Source organism: Argiope bruennichi, chromosome 3 (assembly GCF_947563725.1).
Source record: "Argiope bruennichi chromosome 3, qqArgBrue1.1, whole genome shotgun sequence".
Taxonomy (NCBI): Eukaryota; Metazoa; Arthropoda; class Arachnida; order Araneae; family Araneidae; genus Argiope; species Argiope bruennichi.
The window spans coordinates 88,826,977-88,852,938 of NC_079153.1; the positions used below are offsets into that span (position 1 = coordinate 88,826,977).

Consider the following 25,962-nt stretch of genomic DNA (forward strand, 5'->3'; position numbering starts at 1 on the left):
CCAGATTGAATTTCATTCCTATATATACACCAGACCTTAGCTTCCCCCCCCATTTGTGACTTTATTTCAAGATGTACCATGAATGTAAACAGGGAAATTTCTAAGGTCTCAAGATGGAAAAACGAGGTATCAATTAAGAGCTCAGGGCAGTAAATTAGGTTAAATGTTAGTCGTGTAAGATTTTAATAGAAATTTTCAAAATGATTTAAGTTAATGCATATTTCTATAAGTACAACCCTCCTCTCCCTATTTGCTAGAACCCAATTTAACCCAATTTTCATTCCTTATAAAAGAAGCTTAACTTCATAATTCCAGAAATCCGATTACTTGTAATTTACGCAATTAAAATTAGCGATTAAATTCAGGCGTTTATTGTTGATTGAAATTAACACTAGCAATAAAAAATGAGCCTATAAACTGAAATTTTAATCATCATTTTTAGGAATTCCAAAGTTAAGCTTTTATCTACATGAATTTTAACCGAAAGTTTAATGACTTGCGGTTTTTACCAGTGAACAATAACTTTGAAGTAAATAACTCATACAATTGGCTTTAGCTAAGTTTCTAGGACATCGAATTATGACGATTCGCGTAATATTATCCAAATATTCATGGCTGAAATAGAATAATTAGTTGCACTGATTGACTTTATTTCTACTTGCTTTTATTGAACCCAAATTAATGATAGATTTCCATAGAATTCGACCAAATTCCAACTGGTTTTCTCAACCTGCGAGAAAACTGAATCTAATTTTTACATCCACTTTAATGTATTTTGTTATACGTATAAGTTTATTATGAAATGCAGTGCACAAACTTAAATGTTTCTCAGATAGAAAATAGACAAGGACCACAATAGGCAATGGACATTGAAATAATTTGAAACATTCTACTCGGGTGAAAGTAAGATGCACTTGATGCCAAAATATCAAAGTTACCATTTGAACTCCTTTTACTACACTAGAAATTTTTGCATATTTTTTGGTATTTTATGCAATACTGGAAATGTTGTTATATTTGTTCAATTCATATCTAAAACTAGAATTTCCATGTAAGCGAGGGATTATGCCAGGTTTCAGCTTTGAACTTTGTTTGCAGAATCGTCTGTCTTGAATTATAAAAATTTGAATTGCACGGAAGTTTATACAATAAAGGAAGCTTTTTAATAGAAACAAATTATCTTAAGGTAGAAATGAATCAGATGATCTGCCCATACACAAAGTTTGATAAAGAAATTTAGTTTCCGAGTACTATTTTAGAAACCTTGATGCAAGGTTGGTGATCTAGCTCCATAAATTTGTGAAATATTTTATAAACTTAAAATATTTGAAATAAAAGTACATCACCCAGAACAATCACCATTTTTCAGAGAGGCGTGGACAAAGTTGACATTCGAACTAACTATGCTGGTGTTGAGGTCCAGGTTGATTGTACCATGAAGGTCCACAGGCTCAGGAAAGGCTTGTATTTAGCAAGATTCCATTTAAGCATGGCATGATGTCGAATAAGTGACGTACGAGCTACTCAACATTGGTAACCTAAAAAGAATAATTTCTTTAAGTATCATCGAAGCATTGTAGAGCCAAACAGTTTTAAAAATAAAACTGAATCAAGATTTTTTTTGTCTAAGACAATTCATCCCCTCTTGTACTTTTGATTTATCACTTCAGTATTTTGGACAAAATAAGGATAGTTTCGAAAGGCCGTTTACGAACCTGACATTTCAAACTTAATTTTTGTAATATAAAAACTTCTGGTGTTGTATATTGATTTTGTTTCATAGCACTAAATATCCATCGTGATCTTTCATCTATAAATTAAAAGTAAAGGAAATTGATGACTGCATCAAGCGGTTATCTTAATATGAGAGCATCAATTCAAAATCTAGATAGGTGGTAAAAACAAAAACATACAAGTATATTTGAAGACTTATGTCAGCAAACCTTTCGGTATTTTTAGTTGCAAACTTAATGTATTACAAACACTTTGCGCCGGTTTGTAAAAGTTCCAGTGTTACTGCTTCGTTGAGAAATATTACACTATAAATGTGAGAAATTCTATTGTGAGTATTGTTACAAACTTGTAATTTGCTTCCCATCACGGCTAGTATCACCGTAAGAAAGACCCTTTGTAAGATCTGTCCTGTGCGTCAATGACCTGTGAGCTTGGCGACCATTTGGCGACGAATTTGGCGAGTTTGGCGACTAAATGGATACTACTGGAAAGTTCGAGAACTTTCACGATCCATCCACTAAGACCCGAGATACAGCCAGGTACGCCCTGAAGACTCTAGCCCCGCCTCCCGGAACTATAAAAGACGGGCACTCAGAAGCTACGAAGGAAGTCGTGTCGTGTGTATCGGAAGAAGTTGTGTGGATCGTCGAAAGTTGTGTGTGTGAGAGAGGAGTCGGAGTCGCCGACAAATAAGAGAAATTGGAGGATTAGCGAGCAAGCAAATTGCTGAACTATTAGGGATTAAATGCATAGAAAAATTTTGTAACAGCATTTTACAATTTTCGTGAAACAAGAAAATTCCATTTCAAGTCTGAAAGAGTAGGAAATTCATGCCTTACAAATGTATATTTTCCGAAAGAGTCGTCAAGTTTTAAACATTTTGTAAATTAAAATACATTTTGGCATTTCTTGCATCATATAGAACCGTTAGCATATGAATAGAGTCGATACAAAATTCAAAACCATTCACAGAATTTCCAATAGTCTACTAAATACTTGAAAAGGAAAATTTTAAAGCTTGAACCACTCGCAAATTTTTACTCTAAAAAGTTTACTCGGAGTATATTTAGTTAGAAATTCCAAAGTTAAGCTCTAACCTCGAGATTTTTGCAGTTCTTATTCCCGCATGATTTTCAGAAATCTAGGCTTATATGATCTATTGTTGCTACCACAATAATTGTCCAACATGTGATAAAATTACATTTTCTTTTGGCATTGAGTGTAAGCATTTATTATTTACAGATGTAACATTTTATTCGCAGCTTACGAATTTTTACTTTTATTTTAATTGAAATAATTTTGTACATCTTAGTCCAATTTTAATAAAATGGCAATTGGTGCTTAGACATTTTATATTACTTGCTTACTTTCTTGGGCAGGATTCAGGCGTTTTGTGAAATAATTTCCAATCCTTCTAAAGTAATTGAAATTGAACATCGCGTTGGTTCACATCGCAGATTTAGGAGCTACTGCATTCTGAAACCTTTCGTATCTCAATATGAGCCTTCATTTAACACCAAGTACCATAAACTATTGCTAATGATACAACCTGTAAAAAAACTGAAGTTAGCAAAGTTGTTGCAGCATTTTCAATTAAATCATGCAAGAAGGTTTAATAAATAATCCTATAAAATAGATTATAACGTTATTTTCATATAACCATAATGACCAAATTTGCCATAGTTCAACATGTAATTTGTGAGCCTTCCAAGAGCATTTCAAAAACATGAAACTGCATTGGAATCTTAATTTCTTTAGCAGACGATTCGTTATCAAAATTAAAAAGACGATTTTAAATGCACTTCAAGATTTCATATAAAAATATGCATTTTCTCACTCTTTTAGCGAAACGTTTGTCCAATACTGACCCGGTTTTATAAGTTATATACTAGTAAGCACGTTTTAGTCATTTTGCTGCAAAGGGGATACAAGATATAAAGCGAATTGTCAAAGTGGAAAATATCAGTTATCATTTAACAGGGATGCATTGCTTTTCCAATTAAACTTATAAATTTCATTATGTTTGAAATGCCGAAATGTACTTGGGAGTTTTACGTTTATATTCGAAATTCCTAGTTATGCTCATTCAAAATATGTCTCAAGATGTTTTCTTAATTTTAATAATTAGAATTAAAAAACAAATAAAATCAGTCAAGTTGAAGATATCTTATGAGTACACCATATGCAACTGTGAATGTCCAATCTTAGCTACGACGTCATGATTTTTTTCTACCCAATTTTAAGTTATAGCGGCGTCTCACTTTTCAAAGATTATTCAAAATCTTTGGGCATTTCTTTTATTAAATTTTAATCTTTAAATTCCTGAGGCATTAGATTCGAAATTAAATGAGCTTTGTGTTTTCAGTACTGAAAAAATATCAGACAGTTTAGAACAAGTGTTTTATTCTCTGTGGGTATGATGTTACAAAAATCCATTTAGGATTTACATTCAGAAATCAAAAGGCTAGAAAGTTTAAAGAGTTAATTTTTTAAGTTTCCCATTTTTTTAGAAAACTTTTAATCTTTCCAGAAATGCTAAAAGAAATGCCAAAAGAATTTGCGTAATTTTTTTTGAAAAGACGTCCCTTTAACTTAATTTTTTTTCTAATCAAAATTTTATTATACAAGCAGATTCCATTTCTGCTACGAGTTCACTGAAAAGATTAAGTTATTTTAATAAAATGTCTATAACAAAATACTAAAAGCACATTATTTCGATGAAAGTGGGAAAATAGGGTTAAAAATTCACAAATATTCCAATAAAGCCATTTTAAATGAAATGAGCGATTTTTCACGATAATTTTTCACAAATATATTCAAGTCGAAAATGATTTAAATTTTGTTTATCATTACCATAGTTAGCAATGGCTTTATTTTTTGGCAATTAGTAAATTTCTCAATTAGAAGAGTTACATTTTTATTAAACCAATATAATTATGAAATACTATTCAGTAAATGCTTATGATCTACATAAACAACATTTGTATAAAATCCAAAAGGCTCAATTGAAATTCCCATTAAAAGAATTAATTGGAGTTGTCTAAGTCACATGATTCATTCTTAAAGGATTTTAATCGTTGCTTAGTGTCAACTGAAATATTCCAATTAACATTTTCAGTGTCAATTTTGTTTCACTAATCAATATGAATGCCGTATTCAGAAGCATTTCAAATCATCTTCACATTTAGAACATTACATCTTTACTTTTCAAGATACTTTGTTGATTTCCGTTTTTTCCAAATTTCTCAAAATTAAAGTAATTGATAATTTGAGTTGAAGCTTTGAGAAACCTGGTTTTTAGGCATAGTTCTATTTGGGGTTAGAAATTAATGCAGGAAGACCAGGAAACCAAAATTACGAATGAATAAATGTTAAAGACTTCCGGAATTTATTTTGCTTTATTTCATGGCAAAAAGTTAAGCGACTTTTCAATTAAAGAGAGCAATAAAAGAGGGTGTGGCCTCTAATGTTTTTACGTTTAAAATCATTTAGAGAATTTAATCTAAGAAATAACTCAAAAATTAACATTTTAATGTCATTATACTAATATTCTTCATGGAAATTATACTAACACGAGTTCAGTAGAAAAACAAGTGAAAAATAATTTGATCTTAAAGATAAAATCCGGCCAAAATATATATCTGAACATTTTTCTTTAAGGAATACATGTCTGCATTTCATTTAATTTTATATTCCATTAGAAAAATTAAATTACCTGTATAAAGTCTTTATCTGGTTAGAAATATAGAATAAAATGCAAAATTCAAGGAACACAATTTTTAAACGCATTTTATATAATTTTAATTAATACGGATGTAGCATTTAACTTATGGATACGAGATATATAAAATTTCCGGTGGTACTTCGGTTCTGTTTCGAAATCGTATTCATAAAAATACGGAAGCGGAAACTTCTCTCCGCAACATACTAGTCAATGGTTTTGACAAAATCAAGATCCAATTTAAGCCCGAAGACGGCTCAACAGTTTTGTAAAAAATTTTATAACTACAGGCTATGACATCACGTAAAAATCGTGAAAAAAGTATATTGCACATTTATCAACACCTTTTAGTTCTTGTAAAACATTCTAGAAAATTGATCTTTATCAAAAAGTTATTTCATTACCAATAATATTTCATTCATTAATTTTTCTTTAATAAATATAATTTAGGGAAAACATTTTATTGATAATGCATTGTTGAACCCAATCTAGAACAATTAATTTCGAGTCGAACATTTCATTGCTAGTTTAGCTTGAAACTATGTGTGCTATGTATGCGCAATCCGTCAGTTTTAGTAAACCATGATAATATTTCAGGAATTGCTCAAAGCTGGAAAATTATATTTCAGGTGATGATCACTTACGTTTACATTCTGTAAAATTTCTGAGTTTTTTTACCTGTCCGTGCTGTGCCTCGGACGAGTAACGTGAATTTTAATTAAATTGAGAATTTTAACATTTTATTTAGCGCATTTTCTGAATAAAAGAAATGGATACATTTTATTGTGTTTATAGAAATTCATAGTGACTTCCAGTTGCAGGAATTGATGTTATGATCAGAATGCATTTGAAAACTCTGGAGGGGAAAAGTTGACAAATGCGAGGTGGTTATACTCCAAATAAATTGGATTTCAACATTATCATGATATACTTTGTTTAGTGAATTTCCAATTTATGTTCACTTGCGATATTTATTGGGTTTCTTTTATCGCATTTTCAGTACAACATGCTTCATCGTTATGTATATAGTTTCTAGTACATCCATTCAGTGCTGCATAATTTGTTTTTTTTCTAGATATAAAAATGCCTACTTTTCAGTATACTTAAAACATAGAAGACGCAGTTTCATCATTTTTTTATACATTTCGCAATCGAATTCTTTTATTATAAAATTATAATCAGCTTGTTTGAATTTCCATTTTATTCACTAACTTGGAATTAAAAGCGACTGGAAATTGAAAGATTATATCTCAAGATACTTTATATTTCAGAAGACGAATAAATTAAGAGAATTCATCGTTACAAGAAAAAAAAATTAGGTGGAAGAGTAAAACACCACCAATGTATTAAATATTTACTGAAAATAAACAATGCATTGAACAAGAATAAAGAAAATTTCAAGAATAAAGAAAACTTCAATTTTTTTCAGAAAAGAACTTACCATATATTGATTTGAACTGGGTATAAAGGGCTCCTTAGAGATTTCTTAGTCTTTTTCTGTGAGCTGCAGCGTCCATTTATCCAACAGAAAGTAATATGCAACTAACACATGCCGCGGCATTTAGTAACCAACCGCTTTTTTTTTTAAGGATTATCATAGTTCATCTCAGACTTGAAAATGTTTCTCCAAGTCTGATTTTTCAAGTTCCAGAACATTCTTGTTAAAATGAAAATGCCGGCGTCTTTCTCCTCAAAATGCTCTGCAGAGATCCGTACGGTATCCAACAAGAAGAAGCATAGAATTAATGCGTACTAACGTTGAGTTGCACTTCTGGTTATAATACACTTAAAACTTTTTCTTTCCACAAAAAATTCTCGTTTTGCAATACATTCATATTTATACAGAAACAGAGAAATGCCTCAAATAACCAAACATTATTTTTATAGCAGTTGAATGAATAATTGGCATTCTTTCTTTCTTTAACTTCTCCCGAGCGGCATGTTTCATGTAACAAGGCACTAACTCTATTAATAATGGATCGCACCTCGAATGGGTTCATATAGATAATCTTTGGGGGTATAAAACATTGATAACTTTGATGTCTGCTAGAAATTTTCAATTTTATATAAGTAAAAATCATATAACCGACTTTACTTTCATCATAAACTAAAGTTTAAAAATAAATGAATATTACTGATTCTTTTGTTTATATTAATTAATGTAGACGGCGACACTTGATGGCAAAATAGTAGCTAAGAGTTCTAGAACCTAAGAATTTTTATCCAATTTGTCAGAGATCAATAGATAATCAGAGATCAATCCAAATTTCCGATCTAAAGTTAAACACCCTGATAATGATGCAATTTGAACAATAAAGTGCAATAAAGGCTTGGAATAACTGAAACCCGAATCCATTATTATAAAGGCTTGAGTATTTGACCAGATACTTTACCACTATGACATTGTAGTCTTCAAGTCTGTTTTATGCCCTTGCTAAGGAAGTCTTCGTGCGATTATAAATCTAATATGATGTATAATTAATTAATCATTAGGTTTCTTGCCATACTTTATTACTTGATAGATCTTTTCTGATAATAGACCCTTACTCGAATCAAAAATTAAAAATAAGACAGTCTGATTCATCAAAAGAGAGTTCTTCTTTTGTAGTTAATCCTGAGATTTCGAACCATATAAAAGCTATGATTCGCCTTATTAGATTAAAATTTATTTAGAAACTACTCGAGAATTTGTAGTGAAGTTCAGTTTTAATTGGAACATGATAGCTTATCTTTAATACATCATTGAATCTAACTTGTTTTAAAATGTGCCAGACACAAATCTTCAATACATTTTTGATGGAATTGGAACTCGAACCCATTATTATTCGTCTATTTGAGCAGATACTTTACCACTACGACAGTATGGTTTCTAACCCTGTTCTATGGCCTAATTAATCGATGACGCCTACTATATCATCACGATAATGTACATCATTCAAAATATCGAGTATCTTAAAAATATAGCACAATAATTTGTATTAATAAAGCAGAATTCAGGTTTACCCACTATATTATGAAAAGCAGTATATTAAGACGGAAAATAGTCGAAAGCAGTATTTTTTGGATTATAAGAGTTTGGTGAACTTTATTTAACGATGCTTCCCATACATATATAAAGTGGATCTTTATTAGTGAATTTAGATAATAATAAATGTTCAAATTAAATTTTGTAAATTTTAAAATTTAGGAGCTTAAATGCAGTTATATTTACAACAACTCTACCATTTGATAATGTGCCACGTTTAAAAACGTTTAATGTTTTTTTTTGTGAAATTTATTCTTTGACTTTCGCATGATTCACGAGCAATTCACACCTACTATCTAATTGCGTCAAGTCACCTATCTAATTAGATGACTCATTCTCTACTATGGATAAGAGATAGCTAAGAAGAAATCATCTAATTAGATATATGATTCGAATATCAGATGTGAGAGAATATGTAAAAAAATATTGTGTTTTGAGAGCGAGTCCTTTGATAAAATCTTAGCAATGGCAACAGTTGATAATAGTGACATGTTTGACCTATTTTGGAGAAATTTCAAATTTGATTTGACCAGGAAAAGAATAATAGCGATATTTTAATAATTTCTACCCCCCCCATCATTTTGAAATAGCTTAATGATAAAAATCTGAATCTATTCCAGTCCAGATATTTTATTTAATATCTACTTTTTTGATTTTCAATGTATAAACTCCACGTGGGCCAGCAAGTATACCACAAAGTTTACAAACGTAAGCTAATACATAGTTGATAGTGGGAGAAATTTCAAATATAAAGGATGCAGCTATAAATGCAAGAAAATAAACAAATACAAACAAAAAATACAACAAAATTGCTAACGGAAACATAAAGTAAATAATAAAAATACAATTGGAGAAGCATGATCAAATAAAAACAAAGTATTCAAAATACAAATACAAAAAACATAAAAGTGTATATGCAAATATCTGAAGGCAAACACACAAATAATGCCTAAATAATATCAAGAAAATATTATTAATATATGTACAAAAGGAATTTAACATGTGCTGTCAAATATTCTAAAACTCCTCCTTGTCAAATGTTTAAATGTCTTAGTAAAAATATTTTTGTCTCATATGAATGATTTGTTATTCAGAAAATCTTTATTGGCAGATGGAAGGCGAAAATATAAAGCGTCTCAAGAACAGGGTTACAAATTTTTAGGAGGGTTAAGGTTATACCTAAACATCTTGGAATAACATAGCACTTCGGGTCGGAAACACTTGCCAGACATTTTAGATGGTGTTGTACGTGAATGGGATTTCCAAGCGTTTCCTGATGGAATCTTCATTTAAGCCTTTCTTAACAATATTCAATGATTATAATTAATCACAGCACAATTGCCCATATTGAGCAGAGCATGAGCATTAATTAATGATAGAGTTGATAAGAGCCCATCCAAAATTTAGATCCTAAATGCATATTTCATTTTAAAATCGTAAAAAGCATCTTTACTATCAACTCCATGAGCAATATACACTGTAACTGAGATGGGGATCAAAATCTTTCACAGATAGATTAATTCCAGACACAGACATGTTTTTTTTCTTCAGCGAAAAAACAAACAAACATGTCTGGAATTAATCTAGAGCAGGTGAATGGTAAATTCTATATTTTGAATTTAAAAATAAATGATAAAGTCAGTATGATGCCATCGATCGAAATAGCGACATGCGTATGAGAAAGAGGGAAAAGTTTTTTTCCTTCTAAACATGACTTTTTATATTGGATCTGAATTCTGATCTACAAACGATAGCTATGACGTCATTGGTTATGATCACTTTCGATTCACATGAGCAATCACAAGTCAATTGATTATGTAAACTTGCTATGGAATGCTGAAATGAAGTTCTCTAAGGGAATTCTCGAGAATCCCGCGCCCGCATCATGCTATCAACCGTATCTGGCAAGAGTCTCTAACTTAGAATTTCTGTATGATTTCGAGATTTTTCTTAGATGTTTATAATCTTGCTGCTGGGGTACACTGAAGATTCCAATTGTTTGGTGGGACTTCGAAACGAAAGTTTAACGCTCTTAGCAAATCTTTCTTCTTTCATAAGATTTAGAGATATGAAGATGAAATGCAAATGATAAAACCTTTCAGATTTAGAGTAAAAGCTGTTATCATTTCTCGCTCGTATGGTGAATATGTTTCGAAAAGGGACAATGACTCGGATATCGTACTTGTAATCCGAAAACAATTTAAAATTATGATATCAATCTAAAATAACTCTATTTTTGCTAGGAAGTGACACTTAAATATAACTAAATTAAACCTCAAAAGCTACTTATCTTGCTCTGCGGAGAACACATTTTCTCCTCGATACAACAGGATACTTAATTTACTTAAAGTATCTTTAATTTATTTACAGCAGTATTTTAATTGCATTTTTGAAACATGAGAAACTTTATAGTGGGGAATAAATCCAGAAAAGATCAAAATGCTTTTGAAATGAAAATAATTTAATTAATCTAATCAATAATTAAAATGAATGAATTAATGATTAAAATAATTTGCTTAGTTAATAATTAAATTTTTAATCCATATCTCCAATTGCTGTGTATTGCTTGATATTAGAATTACATTCCTTGCGTCCTTACGAGTACAGTGAGCAAAAACACGAGTGCAGTTAGCAGAAACATGAGTGCAGTTAGATTGGGAAAATATAAGAGTTTGGTTAATGCAGTGCTTTAGCAGACAATTATATTTTCCTAATCTAACTGTACTCGTGTCTAACTGTCGCATTTAAGTACCGTCAGGATATAACGGTTAAAAAGCAATATTCTTTGACACAAGCACGATACTTTAAATTTTTTTCTTTGTGTTCCCAAATATTTCGAGAAAGAGCAGGAAAAACCACAATACTCATAGTGTCATTGAGAATTCATAAACTTATTTGTAAACTGAATGGTAAAATTCTTGTCATTTCATCAAATTTATCTTCTTTTACTTCTTTCCCTACCTGAGCTGTAATGAGTGTTCAGTACTGATTTAATGAGTTTGATTGCAAGCCTCAAACTTTATATGAGTGCTAAATGTGTTTGCAACGAAATATTAAATTAAAATTTGTTGCCAGCTGTCTTGGAGCATCTTAGTCATATGTATATCACAATAATAATTATTTTTTTGTCCAAAACTATTTGAAGAAACATTTTATACCTTTATTTTTCACTTTTTTTTTTACCTCTTGGATAAGTATTTCGAAGCTACTGAATGTACATGAATGTTATTTTTCAGTATTTATAATTAAACAATTAATCAAATCCAGATCTATATACATAATATATTAAATATATACATAATATATAAAAAGGCTCTGCTTCATCATATAAAATTATCTATTAAAAGGAATATAAAATTGTAATGATGAGTAATTTAGATTTTCAATTAATTATGTTCGATAACTAAATAACCACATTTAATTTTTAATGCAGTTTTAATTAATTAAATCTTAACATAAAGCTCATTCTTTCATTCCATTTCTGAAGAACAGCTAAGATTTTAAGAACTATTCAATTTCAACATTTCTTTTTTCTCAATACAAAAATAACAACAAAAGCAAAACAAAAGCCTTAAAAAGAAATAAATTCTATAAGTTTCAAAAATGAACAACGGAAAAGATAACATTATTTTTAAAATCAATGTAATTCAATTCTTTTAACGTTATTGCTAATTTTTTTTCTATATCGAATATCACCTTTATCTTTGCTTTGCTGTTCGATTGTTTTATTTTAAACACGAGAGCTTTATTTCCATCGAATGAAAAATTTACAGCTGTAATGCAACACGAATATTTTACCATTTTATTACTTTATTTTTATCGTTTGACTTCAAGTTTTATTTTTCTAAAAGATTTCATACCATTCCCAAATGAATTCCTAAACCAACTACGAAATTTATTATTTTTAACTTAAAAAAAAATAACAATCGTAAATTTCTTCCGGTGCGAAACAATCCATAATCCTACATACATGTTGCTAGAGCATCATTAGCATATAGGAAAAGCTACAACACTGTTGCCACTCATGCGAAACGCTTTATCGAAACATTGCGAACAGATGGAACTTCGATCATGCACTTAATTATTCAAAGCCCAGAGATGCATACTGGAATCATCATCGATAGCCAAAAAAAGAACAAACCAAAGCAAAAGTAGGGTAGATAAAGAAGAAAAAAAAAATTACTTGTGAGCAAGTAAAAATCGGAACCGACGAGTGTGCAGAAAACTGAAATTAAATGTTAGCTCCCCCATGCGAGAAATGTGTCAGGTCGGTGTTGGTGTAAAACCATCGAAAGGATAGTTTAATTAAAAGCAATTCCATTCCGGCTCGTTGCTTTGCCGTCAGGTTGTGCGATTTGGTTCAGCACTGCTTAGGGTTAAGAGGAAAACCTTGACGGAACATCCTCTTCGAGATCCCATGTTTTTGATACTCCTTCTTGGCGACACCTTTAATACTGGAAAAAATAAGAAAAAAAAAAGATGGCGCCTAATGCGTTAGAGAGATGCAATTATCCTAATGTAAATGAGATGGGACTATCGTCAAATGACAGCGGAATATTTTCAGATCTTTTATTTCTGATTATGTCACGTAACAGTCTCGGTTGATAGCCACCAGTCAGATGCATCAGAACAGATATTCGGCTAAGAAAAAAGAAATGACACTTTTGACTTCAATTTTCTAATATGTCACGTGCAGAGATACTCGCATTAAAGTTATCAGAGTGATGTCACAGGATTTAGAATTCTCGTCACAATTGGCTAGTGTTTTTTTATTTTTATTTTTATTTTTTAATTTTTTATAATAACATCTAATATGTCGAGTTGTAATCGCTGTGAAAATTTGAGTTTTTAATAATTCATTATTATATTGTGTTGGTATCTTTCATAAGTAATTTAATTTATTAATTTCATTATTTCGTTATTAATTATTAATTTAATTATTTAATTTATTAATTTATTCATTATTATATTGCGTTAATTAAAAGTTATAACGCAAGGCGTTGTTACACTTAGAAAACCCGCAAAAGAATCAGAGTAAATAAAAATCAACATGGTTGGTCTTCCTTAAACTTTCTCAAATATCTCTAATAAACGTACTTGCATAATATTAAAATCCTGCTCTTGACAAGCAATTACTATGAAAGAGCCTAACAGAATACGATATTTGATGCTCTTTTGGATATTTATGATGGAATGCTGATAACACGCAAATACCAGAAATCCGAATGGGCGCTTTGAACGCCTTTTTTCTCAACCTATTGAAACCAAATATGACGCAGAAATACAATTACAGATATAAAATTACATTCCAAATTGTATACATTTAAATCATCATGTTTTTAAGTTATTATTTTACATGCCTGATAAAATACATATCGATAGACGTAAAACTTCTTGATGGATTTTTTTTTCTCCAAATTTTATAATATTTATACATTAGATATTAAATTTACGTACCGGATTTTATTTATTTAGCCTCTTAGGTTTGCATTTATCGTATTAACTTAAATTTGAATAGCTGGACGGGCAGATTTTCTCTGAATTAATTTCATTCAAAATTTGATAGAAATCTAGAAATCTGAGGTAAAGATCATATACCAAATTTCATATGTCTAGCTCCAAGCGATTTTGATTTATCACGTTCACAAATAGTCATAATTCCAAAAATGTGTTTTTCGGATTCTGGTGTGTCTGACATGGCGATTTGACAAAATCTCGAGTTAATCAGATTTACATTTTATGTCTCGATAGATTTAAAATATACATTTCAGTAGTCAAAAATGTCCACTTTAAACAAGATTTCAATCCTTCCTTTTGATCAATATCCTATATTTATAGATATAATAATATTTTTAGGATATTGTTCAATATGTAAATTACTTTATAATAGAAATATTGTGATGTATCTCCAATATGAAAGGAAGCCAATCATTCCTTTTAAAATGAAAGGAAGTGGGAATGAATTAATATTGATGTGATTTTGGTTTAGAAAGCTCTTGGGGGGATATGAAAGCAAAGAACGCTATTGAAGTTTCACTCTAGAAGAATGTGAAATATTCCTCAAGTTAGTAAAATTATTGTTTTGTATAAAAGAGTAGGAATGCGACACATTTATTTTCGGCTTCAGCTCTGACAGAAAATGGTTTTGATCAGTTTGTAATAAATTTTATGTTTGAAAAGCATTCGAATGCTGTATATCATAGAAAAAAACCTGAAATAACAGAATTCGGTTTGGCAAGTAGCATTTGATCTATTTGGATTATCCATTCCAGAGCTGAATTTTTATCAGCAGTTAAAATGAAATCTATGCAAATGATTATGAGTCACTTTTCTCAAAACTCCATAATCTGGTTTTTTTGTTCTTTGAGAACAGAAATGATTTTTTGAGAGCATAAATGATTAGTTTGTTCAATGTTAAATCTATTTGAAAAAATTATAATGTATTTTAATGAAGATTTTAAGAAATAAAATTCTAAGAAATATTTGATACAATCTCTGGTCTTAGAAAAAAAAAGATAAAATTGTTTAAACCGATTAATTCTCTTTTCTTCACTGGTCTATGGATAGATAAGCTGCTTTACCCATGGCTGAGTCTAGGTTTATTTATTCAAAATGTATGCAATAAAAACAAATCATATATTCTTTCATATCATATAGTTTGTAAATTTTTATATTCAACCTTTCAAAAGTCCTTAGGTTCCTTATACTTTATTAATAATAAGTCATTATTAATGAAGTGCCATTAATAATGACTTATTATTAATAACAGAATGCCATTTATCTAAAACTTTTAGATAAATGGCATTCTGTCTCATAATTTGGCGAATATTAATAACGATTACTTGGAATATAGCAATATATCTTTGGCAGTTTCTATATTAATATTGGCACTTTTAAGAAATCAACAATTTTTATTAAACACTCTCACACTCATCCACTTTTCTAAAAATTGAATTTTGCTATAAATTTAATTTTTTAAAAAAGGCATAAAATTTATAAATCATTATTTTAAAATCCTTGAATGGGCTTGTTGGGACTTTAAATGGACTGTTATTGCATGCTATATTAAAATACATAGTTTTTCACATTGATGCTATAGTTTAGTTTAGTTATATTAACGTCCCGTTTTAAAGCAACATTAGGGCTATTTTGGGACGGAACTTCTAATTTTGAACCTATGTCAGATGGAGAGGATGACACCTGAGCTGGCACCCCCTCTCCACACCAGACCAGCGAGTGGCGTTTGGCCCGGACGGTTTAACGTACACCAGAACCACTTACACGACCTAACCACCAGGCCACCGCGACCCATTGATACCATAATCAAACTGTTTGATAATTAATATACGATATTTGTTTGAGTTTCAAAGAATAAACTTTTTACTGTATTTAAAATAATTTCATTCTATTTTTATATAAACATTCTGTTAAGATAATAAATTCCTGTTAAATATTTATTTGCTATTTTTATTTTGAATTTTTTTTGAAGACAGAATTTTTATTTTATTGCATTGTTTTTTAAATAACACTTCGCTCGCAAAATTTAATGAAAGGTGATTTTTTAAATTAAAGAAATTTGAGTTTGTAAGCTTGTAGAAACATTTAAAAAAATAGTGCCTTTCAGGCGGAAAACAAAAAATATTCTGGGACTTTCTCACAGGCACATACAGTCAGCATAAATTTGAAGATGCTGAACTAAAAACGTTTTAAAGGGAAAAAATCATGAAAATTTGTCTAAAGATTTACAGAAACTTTAAATTATAACTAATATAATAGATTTGAGAGATGGATGAATATAGTCGATGCCTGTTTTTCTTCATCATTGTGGGTGTAGAGAAAGATAGAAGGTAATAGATTGATTCTATTAGTATCTTACAGTACTCTAATTTATGATCAGATGTTATTTTACGATATATTTAGACAATATTTTAGGAACAACCAAAATTAGCGAAAAAAAAAAGGTTTTATCTGTAAGACCATAACAAAAAATACATAGATGCAATTTAAATAATGAGTTAAACAATCATTACTCAATGTTACAGATTATAGTTCAGAAAACAGCTAAGAATCAACAACGACATCAAAGCCAAATTGCCGAATATATATTCTAAGCGATTTATCAAGTTTTTCAACATAACAATGCCATACGATGCACAAAAAAGCAAAAAACATTTAAAAGAAATGCCAAGTCTCAGTATAGTACTAGCTGATTCCTTCTGGATGGTTAAATTCACAATAGATCCAGCAGAGGAACAGTTTCATTCTTAAGCAGATATAAAAATTTGGCTAGATATTGTATAGCTGCAAAAGATTAAGAATTTCTCATATCGAAATCCACTTGTTGCCTGAAACCTTAAACCAACATTGTGATGTCTTCAAGAGCATCGAATTAAAAAAAAGTCTAAATGATTCCTATTTTCTGCATCACTTTTTCACAGCTTATTCAAAATCTATTGTGATTAATAAAGCATAGATATGATTTTTACTAATTTCTGACATAGAATATTCAGCTCACGTTGGAACCCATTATTTGTTTAAAATTTAACTTGGGAAAATTTTGGTAGTATGAGAAAAGGTATTATTTACAAAAATCTATTGTAATTTCAACTAATATAAACTGTCTTTCCCATTTTGTGTATATATTTTACTCAATATTTAATTTCAACTCTTAAGAAAAGATAAAGATCAACTTGCGCGGATTTCTTCCAGATACGATAGCTTTATTCATGTTTCATTTCAAAGGAGGTCAAAATGAAGCATCAAGAAATAAAGAAGGTGGAATGCATAGGTTTTAAATGGCACATTAAAAGGAATGGAGGTAAAACAATTTATCTAATGTCAGATGACAGGTGTTTTTTTTACACGATATTAATCGTGAAAAATTTAAAAAAAATTGTATTATAATTAATACTGCCCAAAACTATGCTGAATTCATCATAATAATTCTATCCTGATGGTTATTTGCTATTATGGCAAATGGGAATGAAATTACGTATGAAGATATAATTGCAATCACTGTTATTTCATACCCCTGTGGTGAAAGCTGATAAGCCAGTTAACAATTACGCTGCATGAGCAATTGCTTTTGTATTGAAGTCATGTTACTGGGCTGCGAACCACAAGTCTCAGGTTCTATCCTCGCTCATAGCAATCCTCAACACCCCATACTTTTAAGTTTTGAAGCCATGATGACTTCTAGCTAGAATTTCACCTTTTGGCTCGAGTGACTATGGATTTGAGACAGATTACACTAACAATATATTTGCATTGGAATTTGGTGACATTAAACGTTGTAGTGACTCAACATCTCAGTATTGATGTCATGAGAAAGTTAAGAAATCGTTCTTGCCATTAGCCTGTATTCAAAATTATGAAAAATTAATTATCTTGTATTATATTTTCCAAATATCATTTAATGAGTCAAGCGAGTTTCTTTTAATAAATAGCAAATAAAGAATATCTTTTAATAAACACAATTCAGAAAAAATAGTTAAAGTTAATTTTTAATAATATAATATTATTTATTTTTAAAAATTGTTATTAAATTATTTGAGAATCGCAATTTCAAAAAGATATTCCATGATTGCTGGTTTATTATGTTTTTTCCTATTTGCTTTTGTAAGCAAAATGTTAATTTTAACTTAAATATTGATGAAAGGTTTTTAAGTGTATAGTCGAGTTTGAATCAAGAAATATGTGAATTTCTGTTACATTTTTATACGCATAGATGGCAGCACCAATCTGACACTGCAAAATTGTTGTATGCTGTAAATTTGAATCGTTCTAGATGCCTTGTCGTTCTATTCCACATTGTTTACATTCAAGTTCAGATAGTCGTAAGCTAAGCCTGAATGTATCTATCTAAAATATCAAGGACATTTTTTGTATGAGTAAAGAAGTGAAAAATCACAAACAGAGTTTGAAATTTAAGACTTTTTCTATTTCAACAGAAATGAATTAAAAATAATAATAAAAAAATAAGAGAATTAGATTTACTCTTCTAGCCCTATACCATCATATTAATATTAAATTCTTGGTCCGTTCTATCTGGGTCTTCGTCTGACCTGATTGCGTCAGTTGTAGATTTTGTCAGTTGTAGAGTTGTTCTTTAAGATTTTTACATGGCATATTTTACACAAAGTAGTTCAGTCTAAAAATACCACAATGGTGAAAAAAAATCCAATGTTTTGAAGAGTCTTATTATATCCAATGTCTTGTTACATTATTTGTTATTTATGAATTATTAATTTAATTTTTATTTATGCTTAGAGACGAGAACTATTAAAATATTTGTATTAACTATTAATAAATTTGTTATTTTATTGCAGGTGGTTATACAAAATGAAAGGCATTGTTAAAAAGGAATTTTTAAAACTGGTTTTGAAAATTTATGCAAATTATAGAAAAAATTTGCAAATGGAGCTAATATGACTAAAAAGCTGATTTTTTAAATTTTAAAATAATTTTTTCAGTATATTTCATAAGTATTGAAAATAAAATTACTTCTAGCATTTAATTAATTAAAAATCTAATTAAAATTTTGAAAAGCCTTTTCTTAGTAACTCTACTTTCTAAGAAGTTCTTACGTACCAAATTTAGTAGCTGTAGATTCAACCGTCTGTTTAGAACAGTTTTTAAAATATTTTTTTATGTCGCATGGCGTATCACACAATTTGCAGTTAATATCCAGCCTCTAAGCACTATCAAAAAATTTAGTCCAAATTATTTAAGGAAATATTTTTTTTTCCTATTTAGCCAGAGGATCTTTGCACCGCTTGAAAGAAGTAGGGACAAAACAGTGGAAGGAAAACCAATCCATTGGAGCCTCTTATGAATATGGATCTTGTTTATAAGTATAGATTGAGATATACTGAATAATGTCTTTTATTCTCATGCAAAGTATAAAAATAAAGAGCATATGGTTATTAAAAGAGATTAGTGAATTCTTCCGTTTCAGACCTTTCGGAATTCTAAAAATATTTTTTAAAAATTATATTTGTTACTTTTTATATACGAGAAAAATAAACCAACAGACAGAAAAACAGATAAATAACATTTGGTATGTAATCTATACTAACACTGTACGGTGTATCAAAAATTAGATAAATCTCTTATTGACAATACTGTACATATGTCATGTTTGTAAATGCTATGAGGATTTTGCAATTGATCTTCGATCTCTAATAGACGAATGCATTGGTTGAGGAAGAAAATATGAAACAGAGAGTAGGTCTCGGAGAAATAACAAGGCATTAAAAGTACTATTGTCTTAATATTGGCTCATTTTTTCTTACTTGCCATTATTGATATATTTTAATCTTATATTACAAAGAATTGAAATGCAATCAGATTTCGGAAACTTTGATTCTATCTTCTGGCCTTTCGAAATCTACTCGTTAGATCAACTCGTGAGAGCTTGAAATAATAAATTTCTGGCTTGTTGATTTTTCCCCAAACATCTTTCAATATGAGAAAGAATAAAATCGATTACATAATGTCTCTATCTGAAAATTAGGTTTCGGTTTACGCTTTTAGTGCATCTGAAAATCAAGCTAATAGAGATTAAATAGTGAAAAAGGTGGAAACTAAGATTAGCGAATTATCCACTAGTAAATAGGAATCTAACAAACCTGGCATGAAAGCGACAATCAAACTAACGGTTAGGGAAATATCGGTGATAGTTTTATTTAGTTTAGGTGCATTATTATTCCATTTCGAAGTTACATAAGAGCATACTTTGAATGGATTTTATTTATACAATCTGAACCGTTGAATATATAAGAATATTTTGAAATATTTATATTGATAAGGTGATGCATTTTTAAGTATCTACTTCTAAAAAAAAGAGATAAGTTCTTTACAAAATCTAAATTATCTAGTACTGTTTTTTAATAGATTACGGAATAATTACAAGAATATAAAATTGATTACAAAACTTTAGATTTATATCCTAAACTTTAAAAATTTCAACACTGAATTACAAACAATTTTTTTTTACTTTAAAAAAATTTCTGAATTATATAAAAATTTCAATTACAGGTCGCCAAATATAATTATTATATTATAGTATGAACAAATATATTCCATCCTGGTGGACCTCAGACTTAAGGATGAGAAGTTTCCGCTATGGTGGTTAGTTTACCAACATGGTGGAAAAAGAAATTGTGTGGGGTTGATTGCTCCTAATTGATGATGAGACATGCTTCCTACGAGAAGAGTTGTACCGTGGTCGGTAATGGCCATGAGGGCTCAGATTTAGTTCCCGCCATTGCTGTCGTGGCGGTTCGGTCATTCAGAATTTATCCTCAGGGTGGGTTGAAATAATTAATGTGTGATTATGAACAAACTCATGAGAACCTTACATGAAAATACATTCAATGATTCAGTACGTTTTAAAGCAATATAGTTTGATAGGCATTGATAAATATTTAATTATTGTTGAAATATAAAAAAAAAATTGAAAAAATGAATCTACCTTACTAAATTATCCATAATAAGTACGTTAACAATAATTCGAATAAAGAATTCGTATTCAAATTGTTTGATGTTAACAGATATTTGCTATATATGGTAAGGTAATGAAGGAAAACAAAATTAGTTAAAGCAAATATTCGATATTTTGGAACAAAATTAATATGCGTTTAAATATAATATAATAAGAGATTTACAAAAAATCGCATTTCCTACTTTATCAGATTTTTGTTTTATTTAAAAATTAGTTTTTTAACGATGCCGAATATTTTTTTTATTTTATACAGAACATTTTTTATTATCTGTAGAATTAATAGTAGGGCAATGCAGATCATATACAAAATGGCAGGAAAATAACAAAAATAAACATGGAAATACTTTAAAAATATTTTCATTTTTTTTTGTAGTGAGCCTACGTATATAATTATAATTTCGTTATCACTATACTTAAAAATCGTTGATTTACATTTTAACAGACGATGGAATTTTTTTGTTTTGTTATTTGAAGTTTTATTTTCTTATGTATGATTAATTTTTTTAATAAAAAGAATAGAATTAGCAATAGTAGAAAGACGATAACATATTGCAAATTGCAGCTATAAAGTCAATACACATTTAATTAATCCAATAATTAAACATTCTTTTGGATAATATTTCTGGAAATCTGCCTTTTTACAGAATTCGGTTTTTAGAAATATCAGCAATATTTCAGTGAAAATTTTATTAATATCCGTTCTTTCTAAAACTTTTAAAAATAATAAAAGTACAAATCCAAAATTAAATCTGCAGCCATTGCAGAAAGTAAAAAAAAAGATGAATAAAATTCTTCTAACTCAACTTTCATTATGAAAAATAATTCCAATAAATCTTACAAAAATTTTTTATCAGTGCATCTTACGTACAAAAAGCTATTAAGCCTATAAAACCATCTCTTATAGCTTCTTTCCCTAACTAGAATAAAAGAATAAAATACTTTAAGAACTTTCTGTGATTTTTTTTTCGTTCACTAACGAATTCCATTTTTTATTAAAGTTCTTTTATTATTAACAAAGCGAGGAAATATTCCATCGGCGGAAATAAAATGCATTTTAGATACCCTTTTTCCTCCAAAAAACTTCCTTTTTCTTCCTGCCAATAATTCATAAAATTACTTCAAAGACAATTCGAAGTGGTTCCGATAGAAAGAAAATGGCGATTTTTAAGTAACCCCTCTCCATCAAATAATTACGACTTCTCACAGGACGTATTAGAAGTAGTTGAAGTAATTTTCCTTCACAAAATCGTCCCCCTTAAGGGTTTTGGACGATAACTCTAGCCATTCATCTAATTTGATAAGATTTTTTTTTCATGTCACAAACCAAGAGATCGCTTCCTTCGTTTCTCTCATTCGGTTAATAAGAATAGAAGAAGGCGGTACCCGCCAAGAAGTTCTGTTTTCAGACACGATGGCTAAATTAGAATGTGAAAATTGCTTTCCTTAATCATAGGGATTTTTTTTCTCTCACCTTAGGGAAATTGGAAAGGTAGTTGCAGTTAAGAATTTGAGAAATCGTCTGCATCAGCTTGTGGCAGCAATATTCAAAAGATGTTGGGAGAAAAAAAACTGAAAACGTGTCACAATTTTATTTTTAAATTGAAAATTTAAGATGTTCTAGGATTATTGGGAAAAAATATGTCAAAATCTACCATTTAAAATTAATTTAATCATGATAATTAATTAATATTTCATAAAATATGAATAAATAAATTATGTTACAAATCATTAAACTGTTTATTTAATGCTGCGTTTTAGATATCTTACCTATGAATTTCAATGATGGAGACAATTGGGCCTAATAAATCGTTTTCAATCAACTTTTTAATTTATCATTTAAAATTAATTGAACCAAAAGAACGAATTAAGATTTCATAACATATGAATAAATAAGTTACATTAAAAGGCATCACAATTGTTTATTCAGTGCTGATATCTTTCATTAGAATTTCAATCGCCAAATCTTAAATAATTGAAAGGCACAACATTCCTATAGAATCAAGCAAAATTGTTCAGTATGTAACAACTGAAATATAAACTCCATGATGGTCATAGTTAGGCTTAATAAATCGTTAAATTATTCAATCAATTATTATCCTTCAACCAATCTTTCAGTCAATTGTTTAATCATTTCAATTAGAAGTCAGTAGAAATTCATAGATTCAGAAATTGTTGATTTTTTTTCAGAGTTTAAAAAAATATACTTTGATTATGCACTTTTGGTTATACTGGTCAATCTATTATTTACTTGTTGTTAAATAATAGTTTGTTTTGTTTATTATTTTCAATTTAATGTTTCGTTTATTATTGTTTATTGTTCCATTTATTATTATTTCTAATTTATCAAATACCACATTAAAGTCAGTGATAAGATATTATGATATTATCAAATATTTGATTTTGGTTGAAATAATATAATAATAATATAATTCATATATTTTTAATTACATTTTAAATTCAATCTTCTGAAACAATTTTTTTTTAATTACAGGCATTTCATTAATCATCTTTCTAAAAGCTCAGAGATAGTATTTTATGCATTTTGGATCGTCTAGCTGTGCTTTAATACTGATATTACAATTCTGTGTTCATTATACTTTGGCAACAGAACATGCATTAATGTTGAGTCTTACTCTTTGTATGCAATATCTGCACTAAGCGACATGAATATTTGCACTAAGAGATGAAGGAGAGCTCTAAAAATTATTTGAATTAGATCAAAAATTAGCATTAGAGTTAATTTTCTCTCTTTGGTTTGCAATAATATCAAGTTTCAGTGTGCTATTGTTTCTTAAGGCAATTGAGATAAAACATCTATTCTTGCCTTTTTAATACAATCAAATTAAAAATAGAACTAATTTTCGTTCTCTGGTCTATTATAGTATTAAGTTTCAATGTATTATTGCACATTAGGACGGTACAATAAAGACATCTATTCTTGTATTTCTGTTATAATTGAATTAGCAATATAAACAATTTTCTCTCTCTTGTTCTATGATGATATCAAGTTTCAGTATACTAATTTTCATTAAGATCAATAGAGGAGACATATATTGGTGTATTTATGTTATAATTGAATTAGAAATATGGCTAATTTTCTTTGGTTTTTCTTTGGTTTTTATGATCATGGTTATGATTTTTTGGTTTTTATGATGACATCAAGTTTCAATATACTAAGCATCATTAAGGCTAATAAATGACATATCTATAAGTGTATTTATGCTATTATTTAATTAGCAATTAGGCTAATCTTCACTTTCTGGTCTTATGATTACATCATATTTCAATGTACTAAATTTCTTTAAAGCAAATAAATTCGATATCTAATGGTGTATTTATGCTATAATCAAGGCGAGATTTTTTGCTAAAAATCTGCATTATCTCATATTAATACAACTGCCAATTATGAAATATTAGTTGCGTTTGGCGACCAGCTGATTCTCCAAGTATTTTTTTTGATTAATATTCCTTTAATTTTTAAATTAATATTCCTGATTCCCACAAAAATTATCTCCAAAAATCAAATTCGATAGACATCGAAATTGTGGTACTTTTATACTTTTACACTTACTTTTTTCATTTTGCATATGAACCATCATATTGTTATTGAAGACATATATATATATATATATATATATATATATATATATTGAACGGAATATTTCTTTTTTTGTCTATAACAATGTAAAAAACACACGCAATTATGTATTTTACGAAGCAATGCAAACAGTACTAACTTCATACTATTTTCATCGAAAAATTACACTAAAATATTTTCGAAAACTTGACATAATGTAGGAAAAATTAGCAACACGGACAAATTAGAAATATTTTCAGGGGAGGTTGACTCATTATACTTTACTTGAAGAAAAATCTGAGAAAAAAAGTCTTCAGATCAATAAACCACGAATTAATAGTCAGAGGAATGAATGAGTTATTGCCAAGTAAGCTAGAGGATAAAATCCAAAATGATTCATTCTCCTCATCCATGGCATTCACATAAACAACTAACTGCAAATATACAGTTTAACTGCACGCTGTCGAAATATAAAACTTATCATAAGCAAAACATTTTTTTTCCTAATGAGTTTGATTTAAATCTGATCCTAATAAAATATGATTTTGGATCCACGTAACTGTAATTGTATTCTCACAGATGGAGATATAGATGAGCCCACATGCAAAGTTTTGAAATGTTTTTATTTTCGGACTTTTTATTTTTAATTGTCAGAATACGACGAAAACTGAATGTTGAATGATTGGACAAATACAATATTTATTAATATAATCTTACTCAATTATAGTCGAATAATTTGAATAATAGGTAAGTAAAGATCTGGTTAAAAATAAAAAGTTTGAATTACGTTATTCAAAATGATCGAAAATATAAATTATCAATAAAGTTGAAAGAAAAAGGCTATGGGGTATTACTTAAACCAATATTTTTTCTAATGTAATAATTATATGCAGACATCTCCAAATGTATCCATTTTTCGACTACAGAGTAAATTCAGTTTTCATAGTATGATCAAATTACCTTTAATTACGCCACTGGGTGGAGAAGTTATTACAAAAATTACCTATATTACTCAAACCATACAATAAATTCACCAAGATGTGTATCGCTAATAATGGCTGCTGCTCACTTGTTGACCTATTCTCCCCCAAAAGGAAAAGTTCCCGAATTACACCGAAAAGATCGCTCCGTGCCGTTTCCCCTCCCGTATCAGGTAAATCCCCCTTTTTTTCCCTGTGGGGGGGATGAGACGCCGCTAATGAAGGCAGCTCCGGAAAAGCCAAAGCCCCAACAGGAAATTAAAATTGATGACGGGAAGCCAACAGCGTTATGATATCGATTTAGAGTCGCGCAGATATTAGGACGACGCTAAAATAATAACAATAAAAGAAGATACCTTTTGCTTTGTGAGTTGGAGAGAAAATGGTGCAAGAGCTTTAGGAACGAGTTTTTTTCTACCT

The 25,962-nt window shown here is 29.3% G+C and overlaps 1 long non-coding RNA gene across 1 annotated transcript; it reads right to left on the minus strand.

Moving 5' to 3' along the window:
• Positions 1 to 375: 375 nt before the first annotated feature.
• LOC129963978 (uncharacterized) lies at positions 376 to 7,247 on the minus strand. The gene is made up of 3 exons (XR_008784046.1): positions 6,897 to 7,247; positions 3,102 to 3,283; positions 376 to 1,538 (listed from the first exon to the last, which is right to left on the minus strand). It is a non-coding gene; the product is annotated as an uncharacterized LOC129963978 (long non-coding RNA).
• Positions 7,248 to 25,962: the final 18,715 nt, after the last annotated feature.